The 14,458-nt window shown below is 43.7% G+C and overlaps 1 pseudogene; it reads right to left on the reverse strand.

Moving 5' to 3' along the window:
* LOC126278794 (neural-cadherin-like) overlaps positions 1 to 14,458 on the reverse strand; it is a 232,037-nt pseudogene that overhangs the window by 189,069 nt on the left and 28,510 nt on the right.

The raw sequence follows: 14,458 nt of genomic DNA on the forward strand, positions 1-14,458 counted from the left end.
GCTGTAAAATACTAACGCGAATTCTTTACAGACGAATGGAAAAACTGGTAGAAGCTGACCTCGGGGAAGATCAGTTTGGATTCCGTAGAAATGTTGGAACACGTGAGGCAATACTAACCTTACGACTTATCGTAGAAGAAAGATTAAGAAAAGGCAAACCTACGTTTCTAGCATTTGTAGACTTAGAGAAAGCTTTTGACAATGTTAACTGGAATACTCTCTTTCAAATTCTGAAGGTAGGAGAGGTAAAATACAGGGAGCGTAAGGCTATTTACAATTTGTACAGAAACCAGATGGCAGTTATAAGAGTCGAGGGGCATGAAAGGGAAGCAGTGGTTGGGAAGGGAGTGAGACAGGGTTGTAGCCTCTCCCCGATGTTATTCAATCTGTATGTTGAACAAGCAGTAAAGGAAACAAAAGAAAAATTCGCAGTAGGTATTAAAATTCATGGAGAAGAAATAAAAACTTTGAGGTTCACCGATGACATTGTAATTCTGTCAGAGACAGCAAAGGACTTGGAAGAGCAGTTGAACGGAATGGACAGTGTCTTGAAAGGAGGATATAAGATGAACATCAACAAAAGCAAAACGAGGATAATGGAATGTAGTCAAATTATATCGGATGATGCTGCGGGAATTAGATTAGGAAATGAGACACTTAAAGTAGTAAAGGAGTTTTGCTATTTGGGGAGAAAATAACTGATGATGGTCGAAGTAGAGCGGATATAAAATGTAGACTGGCAATGGCAAGGAAATCGTTTCTGAAGAAGAGAAATTTGTTAACATCGAGTATAGATTTAAGTGTCAGGAAGTCGTTTCTGAAAGTATTTGTATGGAGTGTAGCCATGTATGGAAGTGAAACATGGACGATAAATGGTTTAGACAAGAAGAGAATAGAAGATTTCGAAATGTGGTGCTACAGAAGAATGCTGAAGATTAGATGGGTAGATCATATAACTAATGAGGAGGTATTGAACAGAATTGGGGAGAAGAGGAGTTTGTGGCACAACTAGACAAAAAGAAGGGACCGGTTGGTAGGACATGTTTTGAGGCATCAAGGGATCACAAATTTAGCATTGGAGGGCAGCGTGGAGGGTAAAAATCGTAGAGGGAGACCAAGAGATGAATACACTAAGCAGATTCAGAAGGATGTAGGTTGCAGTAAGTACTGGGAGATGAAGAAGCTTGCACAGGATAGAGTAGCATGGAGAGCTGCATCAAACCAGTCTCAGGACTGAAGACCACAATAACAACAACAACAACAACAACAATGATTCGCCCATTCTTACGCTTTACTGGAATTTCTAATATACGAAAATTTTTCTAAGTGTGCTTGTTTTTGGGTAAAAAGTGAATTTGTTGAAGATTGTTGTCGTTTGTGACCCAGATTTAGCAACAATTGTGGGATTGCTATCTTCTATGTTGGGAAAAAGTTTTATTGCTTTCGACGACTTATTTATCGCGTCCGTGTAGTTCTCCCTGCAACTGCAGTTGTGGTGGCTTATTTGATTCGTTAAATAATGTATGTATTACGTTCCATATAGGTTCCCTGCGTTCCACATTCACCGTTTTGGCTGAAAGTGTAACGAATAAAACTCTGCTTCTTCCGGTAGATACACGATGTATTTCTACGAAAGGTCAGGTCTTCTAATGTTTACTAGCAACTTTTTGTTATTACAGGAAAACAACGTTATTCAGTAAATGTTCCGTATGTTACAAGAGAATCGTAACTAAACTATCCTGCAATGTACCATCTCGTACCTCCCAGGGTCCTTAGGAAACTGAATAATGACAGATGTGAAGTGGTTTTTAGTTATTTTCATGGCACTACATACGCTCCCTGTTGTAAAAACTGTGCTACAGATCAGTATAACATTAGTATTCACACTCGTCCGATAACATATTCAGAAGTGTCGCTTTCTGGTCGCTTGGGGCGCTGTTGTGCTATGAGCAACAAAAACGAGATGGAATATCGTGACAGTTATGTTAGACTGTGACAATAGGTTACAGTTTCTCCAGACGAGGAAACAGCCTAATTCCGTTGTCGTGTAGCTAACTCGTTCTGCCCCGAGCTCCCTACCACACGTACATACTGCTTATTATGCATCTGAAACACTATGAACGATTAATACGCCAGCCAACCTTACATGACCCATAATTCTGACCATCACTACTGTTTAAGATTTTATCTTTCCGCAGAAGAATTTGCCGGCTTTACAGAAACTATTTTATTCTCTGTATTTCGTGTAATACACTGTTAAAAAATGAAAGGAGGAGGAAGTATTCTCTGCTAAGGCCTGGATACACGGGAAGATTCCAGCTGCATTACATCATGGTCAGACAGAGATTGTGATATTAGATATTGGACTGTAAGGCGTACCCAGGAGCAGTTATTAACTCATCCACTATTTGGTAATGATGACTAGTAAACAGAAGTTTATGAGAATTGTCTGGAAGAATCAATGTGGAAAGAAGTGGGATACTGAAATACGAGGGTCACTCCAAAAGAAATGCACACTATTTTTTTTAAAATCCATCTTATATTCTACATGTTTGAAAGTTTTACAGTGAGTAGATACCTCCTTTAGGAACACTATTTTCATTTCTCCGCATAATTTCCATCCCTCTCAACTGCCTTCGCCATCTTGGAACCAGCGCCTGTATACTCGCACGGTAAAATTCTGGAGCCACTGTTTGGCAGCGTGCACAAGGGAGTCATCATCTTCAAACCTTGTTCCACGAAGAGAGTCTTTCAGTTTCCAAAAGTGATGATAGTCACACGGAGCCAAGTCAGGACTGTAAGACGGGTGTTTCAGTGTTCCATCCGAGTTTTGTGATCGCTTCCATGGTTTTTCTTGTTTTTCTTGATTCTTTGTGAGCCACCGTCAAGATTCAAGGAACCCACCTGGCACAAACCTTTTTTAGCGCCAACACTTTCAGTATTCTGCAAACACTTCCTTCCCCTATCCCAACGTAGCGTGACAATTCGTTAACTGTGATGCGTCTATTAGCAGTCGCCAATTCGTTAACTCTCTACTCATTGTGTGGAATGTGTGCAGAACGAGGCCTGCTACGAGGACAATCCTCAATATTGCCTTGCCCGCTTTCATCACGTAACCTGCTTGCCCACCAACTAACTGTACTGCGATCGACAGCAACATCTCCATACACCTTTTTCAACCTCTTGTGGATGTTTCCCTCTGTCTCATTTTCACAGCACAGGTATTCTATGACAGCACGTAGCTTCTGACGAAGGTCAAGTGTAGCAGCCATCTTGAAGACATGCTGTGACGGCGCCACTCACGGGTACAGGTTGAACTAAGTTTGAAAACAAGCGGGAAGGATGTATCTACACACTGTGAACTTTCACACATGCATAATGAAAACCGCATTTTTACAAAAATAGTGTGCATTTTTTTTGGAGTGACCCTCGTACTATGGGAGGAAGCTGCGTTTGAAATTTTCTGAGGCTGCAGATACTGTAATAGTGAAGACCACAAAAGAGTTCAGTTGAAGAGGGATAGACATCTTGAAAAAGGGCAATAACAAAAATTGGGCTGACAAAAATAGGTAAAAGGAAGGCGATCCTGAAGAAAGCTTTGGTAACAGAAGAAGTACTTCAACTGATCGATGAAATAAGGAAAAGCAAAAAAAAAAAAAAAAAAAGGTTCAGGGAAACACAGGAATATAGCAATATAAATCACTGTGAGTCGAATAATTAGAAAGTACATGGATACCAAGGCGAAATGGAAGCAGGAAGAATGCGAAGAACTCCAAAATAAACCGTCCCCGGAAGGACTGATTCAACATAGTGGTAGATGTAAAGACTCTACTGGAGGCTTCTACGAGTGGGAGCAACTGTCTGTTGAGGTGATAGAAGAAGAAATTGAAGTTGATATGGAGGACATAGGGGACTCAGCCTTAGAGTCGCAGTTTATCAGCCGTTTGGGAGGTGTAGATAACATGATTTTGTAATTTCTAAAATCATTGGGAAAGGTATAACCAAACGGCCAATGGAGTTTGTGGAATCTATGAGTCTGGAGACCTACCATCAGACTGTGACAAAAATATCATCTATACAATCTAGAAGACAGCGAGAGTCGATAAATACGAGAACTACTGCATATCTCCACGGCTCGTGCTCTGAATTTGAGGGCAAGAATAATATACAGAAGAACGGAAAAGAAATCGAAGAGTAGCGGAATTTTACAGGCAGTAGGGAGACAGTTCTGACGTTGCTCTTTATAATAAAAACAAAAAAGAAGAAAAATCAAGAGACGTACATTGGTTTTGTCGGCCTAGAAAAAGATTGTAAAACGGTGCAAGATGTTCGCAATTTTTGTAAAAATGGGAGTTAGCTATACGGAATGCCGGCTAATAAACAATGTGTTCAATAACCAAGAGGGAAAATAACAATGGAAGTCGAAGAAAGAACTGCTCGGATTAAAAAGCGTGCAAGACAGAGATGCAGTCTTTCGCCCCTTTCAGTACACCGAAGAGACAATGGCGAAAATAAAAGACAGGATAAGGAGTGGTATTAAAAGGATTTAAAAGGATATCAGTGATAAGATTCGCTGACGAGGATTGCTTAACATCAAAAGTCACAGGCGAAGCAAGGAGGTTATAAAAAGTTGACTAGCACAGGCAAAGAGGGCATTACTCGCAAAAAGAAGTGTACCAATCTTAAAATTAGGTCTTAATTTGAGAAAGAAATTTCTGAGAATGTGAGTTTAGAGAACAGCATTGTGCGGAACCATGGACTGTGAGAAAACTGGAAAAAAAGATAGTTCAAGCGTTTCAGATATTATGCTACAGGCCTAGACGGATGTTGAAAATTAGGTTGACAAATAAGATACGAACTGAGGAGTTTCTCCACATAATCATCGCGGAGACCAACAAGTGGAAAATATTGACAAGAAGAAGTGATAAGATGATAGGACATCAAAGAATACGAGTGTGCATCCAAAAGTAAGTTATACTAGGTCACCGCGAGATCACGCTGTGTCGTGACCATGGCCCATGTGTAGCACGCGACAGTATGTGCTGACACGTGCAATAGGTCTGTTGGTGTAGTATCCCGTCGCGTTGTGTGCGTGGAGATGGGTCGTTCGCGAACTAACGGGTCCGAAGGAACGGTTCACCAAGATGAACGGAAGGAGCGAGGAACGAATTCTAAGCAACCGTCTTGCATAGTTCACTACGGTCGCGCCTTTCTACTTGTAGTTCCCGGAAACGGGAAACGACTGCTCCTAGTTAGATCAGTATCGGGTTGTTCGTTTCGTTGGCACCGCAAGCCCATTCTAGATCTGTTCCAAGCCTTTCTTCAACTCTGTACTTCTGGTTCTTTTCGTATTGCATTCAGCGTCCACGACCCGTAATTAAAAGGTATTTTATAATTACGTAAATTACATAAAAATTACATTGTATGTAATACGTAATACACTCCTGGAAATGGAAAAAAGAACACATTGACACCGGTGTGTCAGACCCACCATACTTGCTCCGGACACTGCTAGAGGGCTGTACAAGCAATGATCACACGCACGGCACAGCGGACACACCAGGAACCGCGGTGTTGGCCGTCGAATGGCGCTAGCTGCGCAGCATTTGTGCACCGCCGCCGTCAGTGTCAGCCAGTTTGCCGTGGCATACGGAGCTCCATCGCAGTCTTTAACACTGGTAGCATGCCGCGACAGCGTGGACGTGAACCGCATGTGCAGTTGACGGACTTTGAGCGAGGGCGTATAGTGGGCATGCGGGAGGCCGGGTGGACGTACCGCCGAATTGCTCAACACGTGGGGCGTGACGTCTCCACAATACATCGATGTTGTCGCCAGTGGTCGGCGGAAGGTGCACGTGCCCGTCGACCTGGGACCGGACCGCAGCGACGCACAGATGCACGCCAAGACCGTAGGATCCTACGCAGTGCCGTAGGGGACCGCACCGCCACTTCCCAGCAAATTAGGGACACTGTTGCTCCTGGGGTATCGGCGAGGACCATTCGCAACCGTCTCCATGAAGCTGGGCTACGGTCCCGCACAGCGTTAGGCCGTCTTCCGCTCACGCCCCAACATCGTGCAGCCCGCCTCCAGTGGTGTCGCGACAGGCGTGAATGGAGGGACGAATGGAGACGTGTCGTCTTCAGCGATGAGAGTCGCTTCTGCCTTGGTGCCAATGATGGTAGTATGCGTGTTTGGCGCCGTGCAGGTGAGCGCCACAATCAGGACTGCATACGACCGAGGCACACAGGGCCAACACCCGGCATCATGGTGTGGGGAGCGATCTCCTACACTGGCCGTACACCTCTGGTGATCGTCGAAGGGACACTGAATAGTGCACGGTACATCCAAACCGTCATCGAACCCATCGTTCTACCATTCCTAGACCGGCAAGGGAACTTGGTGTTCCAACAGGATAATGCACGTCCGCATGTATCCCGTGCCACCCAACGTGCTCTAGAAGGTGTAAGTCAACTACCCTGGCCAGCAAGATCTCCGGATCTGTCCCCTATTGAGCATGTTTGGGACTGGATGAAGCGTCGTCTCAAGCGGTCTGCACGTCCAGCACGAACGCTGGTCCAACTGAGGCGCCAGGTGGAAATGGCATGGCAAGCCGTTCCACAGGACTACATCCAGCATCTCTACGATCGTCTCCATGGGAGAATAGTAGCCTGCATTGCTGCGAAAGGTGGATATACACTGTACTAGTGCCGACATTGTGCATGCTCTGTTGCCTGTGTCTATGTGCCTGTGGTTCTGTCAGTGTGATCATGTGATGTATCTGACCCCAGGAATGTGTCAATAAAGTTTCCCTTTCCTGGGACTATGAATTCACGGTGTCCTTATTTCAATTTCCAGGAGTGTATTTCTAGGTAACAAAAGGGCATATCAGCTTACTTCATTATTTCGATAAACAGCAGAAGACATAATTATAAAAAGGCAAGTTTTTTTGTTATTACACATGCAAAGGGAGTCGGTACGGCATACAAGTGGCCATTTTCAGTTTTTTTTATCTAATGTAAAACAGCATGTTCATTCTTATGGAAGGCAGACCGACTTACAACTGAATGAAGCCCGCGCACCATAATCGAGTGTCTGGTCCCATATTTTTTAAAGAGAATATGACGACTTCCACAATATTATTTCTGTGGTGCAGGGTGGCGCACAAAATATCGGCCCCTCGTACTAGACTGCTCTGTCGCCCCTGTCGCCCATCAATCGTCGTCTATTGTTTCGAAGTTGTTCTTTGCATTAGCGTATTTGCTATTTCTTTACTGCCTAATTATTGCGTGTTTGTCTATTCTGTTCGTAGCGGTCAACAAATCGTGTGTAATTGGCGAGCAGTCTATACTCGGGACCAGGTTTTCGTGCACCGCCTTATATTATTTCACTGCCATCAACCACATAACAATACAGTTGGATAAACCAGAGGTTTTGCAGAATCACGGAAATTACTTCTACAAGTGTGTCAGAATTCTGTAATGAATAAAAACTCTGTACTCCAGGGGACACGCAAGTGCGCCCTTTTGGCGCCTTCCATCCTTCAGTCGCCTATGCTACAAATTTTAAAGTTTTCATAAGAACCGTATACCACGCAAAAATGAACGATGAATAAGGAACAAGGAATGGTTCCCAAAAAAGAACGATCACCAGTGAATTAATTCCCAAGGATGAACGTGTTCGCCCATCGCTAGTGCATAGAGCGGACTAGGCTCAATGGCTAAACAACTGGATGTTCACTCTAATTGGAGGTGCGTGCAGCGATCAGATTTCAGTGAGCGATACGGCTCAATTTCACAGACATTCACGTTGAAATCACTGCTTTAGACGATGAGCGTGCAATCTGTCGCCCACGTGTTGTAAAGTGGTGTAAGCAGTTTGACGCCAGACACACGGATCTCAATGACGAATATCGCGCTTGTAGGCCCGCATAGTCCAGTACCGTTGCAAATGTTGACTATGTGAATGTGATCATTAGAGAAGGATCGGCGCTTAACACTGAAGGATATTGCCAACATGTTGAACGTATAGTATCGTGATCTCCATTGCTCAACAGCAGCTTGGATATTGTAAACTGTGTGCCAGATGGGTCTCACAGCTGTTCACACGGACAACGTTTCCAATAGTCACTGGCGTCTTCGAAACGGTTTTCTGTGGAGGGCAACGATTTTATGCAGCGAATCATCACAGGGGGTGAAACTTGGGTCCACTACTTCATCCCCGAAACAAAGAGAACATCGACGGAATGGCTGGACACCACATCAACACAATGAAAGAAGGCCAAGATCCAACCTTCAGCGGGAAATGTGATGGCCACAACGTTCTTTGGCGTGGAGGATGTGGTGGACTTGGAATTTATGCCGAATGGCACGACAATCAACTTTGCCTCGTATTGTCAAACGTTGCACCGGTTACGTAAAGCAATCAAAGAAAAGCGGAGGTGAAAATGGAGCTGCAGTATGACTTTGTTGCACGATAACGCAAACCGCACTCTGCCCGCCAAATGCCAAAACTGCTGCAGTGATTCAAGCGGGAGTTATGGCAAGGTCCTCCATACAGTCCAGACCTAGCGCCATGCGTTATCATGTATTCAGCAAGATGAAACAGGATATCGGTGGACGACGTCTCCGTAACGATAAGAAGGTGAAAGCAACTGTATCCGGGTGGTTACGTCGAGGTGGTTACATAGGGCTGAGGTGATTTCTACACATCCGAAATTCAAAAGTTATTTACCCGTTCCGTGAAATATTAACATTGTGTCTTATCATAGCCGTGGTGCCTTGTGTACGTGCCATAAATGGCCATAACTTGAAAGTGTAACTCACTTTTTGATTCACCTTCGTAACTTCCATGGTACTAGACGGGATTGTAGAGGGTAAAAGCTGAAGGGATAGACAGACGTTGCAATATATCGAAAGAATAATTGAAGACATTGGGTGTAAATGCTGCTCTGAGATACAAGCACAAGGGAGAAATTCATTACGGGCTGGATAAAACTGGTCAAAAGAGCGATAGGAAAGTAATTGAAAATAAGCGCTGCAAAGAAAAGCTAAATAGTCTAAGAAAAACACGCTTACTGAATAATGATAAGGAATAAAAAGGGAAAAAAAGAAGTCAAGCATAATGTCAGCACAGTGACCAGCTCTCTAAGGTTAACTAGGTATTGCGTTTATGGTGGGTGGTTTTCATAGGCACTGATGGAAATATCTGAATATTTTTTTTTTAGGAGCTGGTACCCCACTGTTCTTACGTATGTAACAAAATGTCAAGTTACAGCTTTGAGCCGCTGGTAAAATACTTTGTTTTCACATCCAGTTTCGGTCGACTAACCATTATCAAGTTCGTATATACCAAATGAAATAATGCGTAAGTAACATTACTGGCTTAAGCTCTTACGAATCTTTTAACTGATGTAAACATTGACGACAAAACACACGTTATAAGATGTCACATATTCACATTAACATCTGTTAAGACTGTCACATCTACTTATCGTAGCAGACGACACACAGCTTTTTAATAGTAAGATACTAGTCACTATCGATGTATGAAGACCTCTACGATCATCTTCGATTCTACCAGTAAACAGTGGTCAGCTGTTCAGTCGGCTCTGCGTGATGCCAATCTGTTCACAGCGCTAACGCCGACCACAGTTATAACATGAATGGAGTACACTACCTAGTACAGTTTTTATTGATTGAAGATAAAAGTTGTATTAGGATACTATAACCGATAACTCTATACAAATGTACTGAGTCACATCACTGTGTTGTAGCATACTTTTATTTTCAGTGCCTGCTTGACGGTTTTATCACTCGACGATAATGATTTACATCAATCAACAGATTCATGTTTCAGCCAATAGTGTTACTTATGTATTATCTTATTGGTATATAGGAACCTGATGATGATCAGTCGATCGATGCTGATGTGTAAATACAGACTTTTGCAAGCAGCTCAAAGTGGTAATATTTTTCCGAAGTATCTCAATCGGACGTGAGGTGTGTCCTGAATTTTGTATCATTTCGATAATCTAAATACATAGTACATCCTTCCGTTTGAGAAGAGTCTCCTTTAGTGACCTACCTTGAGCACAAAGACGTCTCCAGTGGTGGGATCAACGCGAAAGTACCCCTCACTGCCGGACCCTTCTGGGGCGACGCCCGGCCCTGATATGGAGTACACCACGTCCTGAGGGCGGCCCACGTCGCCATCCACGGCCTTCACCTGTAACACAGAGGACACTGAACAAAAGAGCCGTCCGTCGCTGTCTCAGCGACACCATAATGTTCGCTATGCAAATAGTCGTGCGCTGCTATCGCACCTATAATTTGTGTGTTGTACAATTCGTCGTAAGTTGAAACAATGACCGCCTTTAAAATTTTTAGAAACGACTGTTAGATTGCGTTCTTGAGGAATGACATTACTTTTGCCTTTGAAAAGGTAATTTGTATTGTTCAAATAATACGAGGCAGACCGAGTATGGCACTTAATGAAACAGATCTTGTAAAAATGGAAAGTTCACAAGAAGTATTTCATTTGTTGATTATTTAATGATTTTTAAAAGGCCTAATTCACCCAGATTGCTTCGAAGCGATTCGTTCTACTTTTGGTAATGAATCACCGTCCAAGAAGCCGCGCGGAGTGGCCCCGCGGTTAGAGGCGCCACGTCACGAATCATGCTGCCCCTCCCGCCGGAGGTTCGAGTCCTCCCTCGGCCATAGGTGTGTGTCTTGTCCTTAGCCTTAAGTTAGTTGAAGTAGTGTGTAAGTCTAGGCACCGGTTACCTCAGCACTTTGGTCCCTTAGGAATTCACACATATTTGAAACATTTCACCGTCCAAGAAGACTGTTTGCAGTTGGTTCACAGAATTTCGTTGTAGTCGTGTTTCAGTTAGCGATGTACCAAGGCATTTCAGAAAGTAAGTTACGCATGTCGTCCCATGATGAGACCATTGGGCAAAAAAGAGTGGCTCATTGTCAGAAGAGAGTACATGAGCTGCGTTTCCTGCAGAGGCAGTTCTGCCGTGCCGCGGATAACATGGCACCAAAGTGGTGAGAGTGAAATGACGCGGTAACGTACTCCAAAGTTGAAACACGTGGGAAAGTACGATTCTTATATGCAAAAGTGTAAATCACACACTGATTCAGCAGGAGGAATTCAGACAGTGTGTGGACCAAATGCAATGTCGCTTCGAGCCGGACTGAAATGGTGCCAACAATTTGACCAAGAATGAGATTTTCACTCTGCAGCGGAGTGTGCGCTGATATGAAGGTAGGAGACGAGATACTGGCAGAAGTAAAGCTGTGAAGACCGGCCGTGAGACGTGCTTCAGTAGCTCTGATGGTAGAGCACTTGCCCGCGAAAGGCAAAGGTCCCGAGTTCGAGTATCGGTCGAGCACACAGTTTTAATCTGCCAGGAAGTTTCAATTTGGCCAAAACTTATGTAGGTTATTTAAATGTCCTACACATATAAATAAATGTTTGTGATGATTACTATTCACACCGTCCCCGTGAGGCAAATATATCGTAGCGAGGTATGATTATATCTGAGTAAGCTGACAACGGAATGTTCCACGGGACTGGAAGAAGGCCCAGGTCATAGCAATCTATAAAAATGGGGGGAAAACGGTTGCACATAATTACCGGCCAATTTCAGTGACTTCGATTTGTTATAGAATCATGGAACATATTTCGTGATCAGACATAATGACCTTTCTAGACTCTGAGAAGCCTGTCTGCAGAAACCGCCGGCCGGTGTGGCCGAGCAGTTCTACGCGCTTCAGTCTGGAACCGCGCGACCGCTACGGTTGCAGGTTCAAATCCTGCCTCGGGCAGGGATGTGTGTGATGTCCTTAGGTTAGTTAGGTTTAATTAGTTCTAAGTTCTACGGGACTGATGACCTCAGATGTTAAGTCCCATAGTGCTCAGAGCTATTTGAACCATTTTTGCAGAAACCAGCACGGTATTAGGAAACAGCGGTCATGCGAAACACAGCTGGCCCTCTTTGTGCATGGTATACAAAAGGCTGTAGATACCGGCTCCCAGGTTGATGCCATATTTCTCGACTTCCCAAAGGCGTTCAACTCAGTTACGCACTGTCGCTTACTCCAAAAAGTGAGTGCTTACTGTTTATCCGATGACATATGCGGTTGGACCGAAAGTTTCTTAGCAGACAGAGAGCAGTATGCCGTCCTGAATGGGGTGACTTCAACAGAAACAAGGGTAACTTCAGGTGTGCTCCAGGATAGAGTAATAGGACCGCTGCTTTTTACGATTTACATAAACTATCTGGTTGGTGGTATTGACAGCAGCATTGGACTGTTTGCCGATGATGGTGTAGTCTACAGGAAAGTAGTGTCATATGAAATTTGTGAACAAATCAATGAGGATTTGCAGAAAATAAATGCGTGGTGTAATGACTGGCAGTTATCTTTCAATATTAGTAAGTGTAACCTATTGCGTATAACAAGGCGAAAATCCCCATTAATGTACGAGTACAAAATAAATGCCCAATATTTGGAACATCCGTCAAGTACTCGTATCTGGATGTGAGTATTCGAAATGATCTCAAATGGAATGATCAGTTTGCACAAGTATCGGGCAAGGCGAACTTTAGATTGCGGTTTATTGGTAGAATCCTGAAGTGATGCAGTCCTTCAACAAAGGAAATAGCTTACAATACGTTAGTTCGTCGAGTCTTAGAGTATTGTTCGTCTGTATGGGACCATTACCAGTTGGGTCTGATTCAAGAGATTGAGAAGGTCCAAAGAAGAGCGGCAAGATTCGTGACTGGCACATTTAGCCATCGTGAGAGCGTTACAAATCTCGTGGAAAGTTTGAAGTGGGGCACACTTGCAGACAGACGACGCGCTAAACGGAAGGGGCTGCTCACTAAATTTCGAAATCCAATCTTGGCCGAGAGTGCAGCGCATATATTATTACCACCAACTTTCAAATCGTGCAGTGATCACCATTCAAAGATAAGGGAAATTAGAGCTCATACTGAGGCGTTGAAATAGTCATTTTCCCCTCGCGCAATCAGCGAGTGGAACAGAGGAGGGGAAATAGGACTTCGGCGCGAATTGTTCCCTCCGCCACACACCGCTCGGTGGCTAGCGGAGTTATATATTTATATATATTAAATTGAAAGCTATACCATCGGTTCTTTTATGTACCTCAATTGTTTTTTCACCGATATCGGTGCCTGTCGCTCCCAATTGTGTGTTAATTAAAAGTTATAATATGCGGAAGTTGCTGGTTTACATTCTGCTATCGTGCTGAGCCCTTTTCTCCACATCCCGAGGCTTGCATTTTTAAATCGACCTTTTCGGAGGAAAGTCAACGCGAAGAGAGAACAGCCGATGCAGCCACGCCGGCATTGTCGTACATCGTTGGGGAGACGAGGGAAATAACAAGTCGTACACCACAACTCGAAGGAATTAATCTTTAATCAATGTTCCAGAACTGCCACAACCTGTTTTAAACCTCACGAATCCCACCTACGTGCGTTTCTGGACTTACAATTTCTGGTTCGGCTAAACGTGCATTAGCATAACTACGTCAGCTCTGAACAATTCACATTATCTCTCTCTCTAACCACTATAGGTTGCACAGATATGACTTATGCAGACTGCGAAGACCAGGTCTTGCACCTGCACCTTGCGATTTCCATGTTGTCGGCAAGCTCAAAGAACATGGGGGGAGGGGGGGGGAGGGGGGAGAGAGGAAGAGGGGAAGAGATTTCTCGATGATGAGGATGTTCACGTAGCGGTTCTAGAGTGGCTCCATGACAAAGAAGCGGGTTTCTATCGTTGAGGAGCTGAACGATTGGTAGAGCGCTCCGATCGCTGTTTACAGAAACTCGGTAGCAACTGTCTGTTGAAAAATAGTGTCAAGTATCTGAGTCGCTTGAAAATGTAGTGCACCATTCTACAAACGTTACCTGACTTTCCATATTAACGAATAACTTACTTTTTGAAGTCCTCTTTTAATTTGTGAAGGTCTATCAAAATCGGTTGTTATTCCATACAACTCCCATGCTGAGCGTAATGTATCGGAAAAGTATCGGAAATTGAACATGAGCTGACGCATGGTTAGACATACCGAAGACAGCGTTACGTTCGATATTCCATGAACAGTCACACATTTTTTTCTTCTAAAGAGTGTCTACGAAATAAAGAACGATTAGCTAAAAGCTGCAATTATCTTTAAAATTTGCTTTTTTGCATTATTTTCTACGAAAGACTACAAATAAATCAAAAATATATCCACTATAATATCGGATGATGATGCTGTAATTTACCGTTTAGTAAGGTCGTCCGAAGACCAGTATCAGCTGCAAAGCGATTTAGAAAAGATTGCTGTATGGTGTGTCAGGTGGCAGTTGACGCTAAATAACGAAAAGTGTGAGATGATCCACATGAGTTCCAAAAGAAATCCGTTGGAATTCGATTACTC

This window comes from Schistocerca gregaria, chromosome 6, assembly GCF_023897955.1.
Source record: "Schistocerca gregaria isolate iqSchGreg1 chromosome 6, iqSchGreg1.2, whole genome shotgun sequence".
Taxonomy (NCBI): Eukaryota; Metazoa; Arthropoda; class Insecta; order Orthoptera; family Acrididae; genus Schistocerca; species Schistocerca gregaria.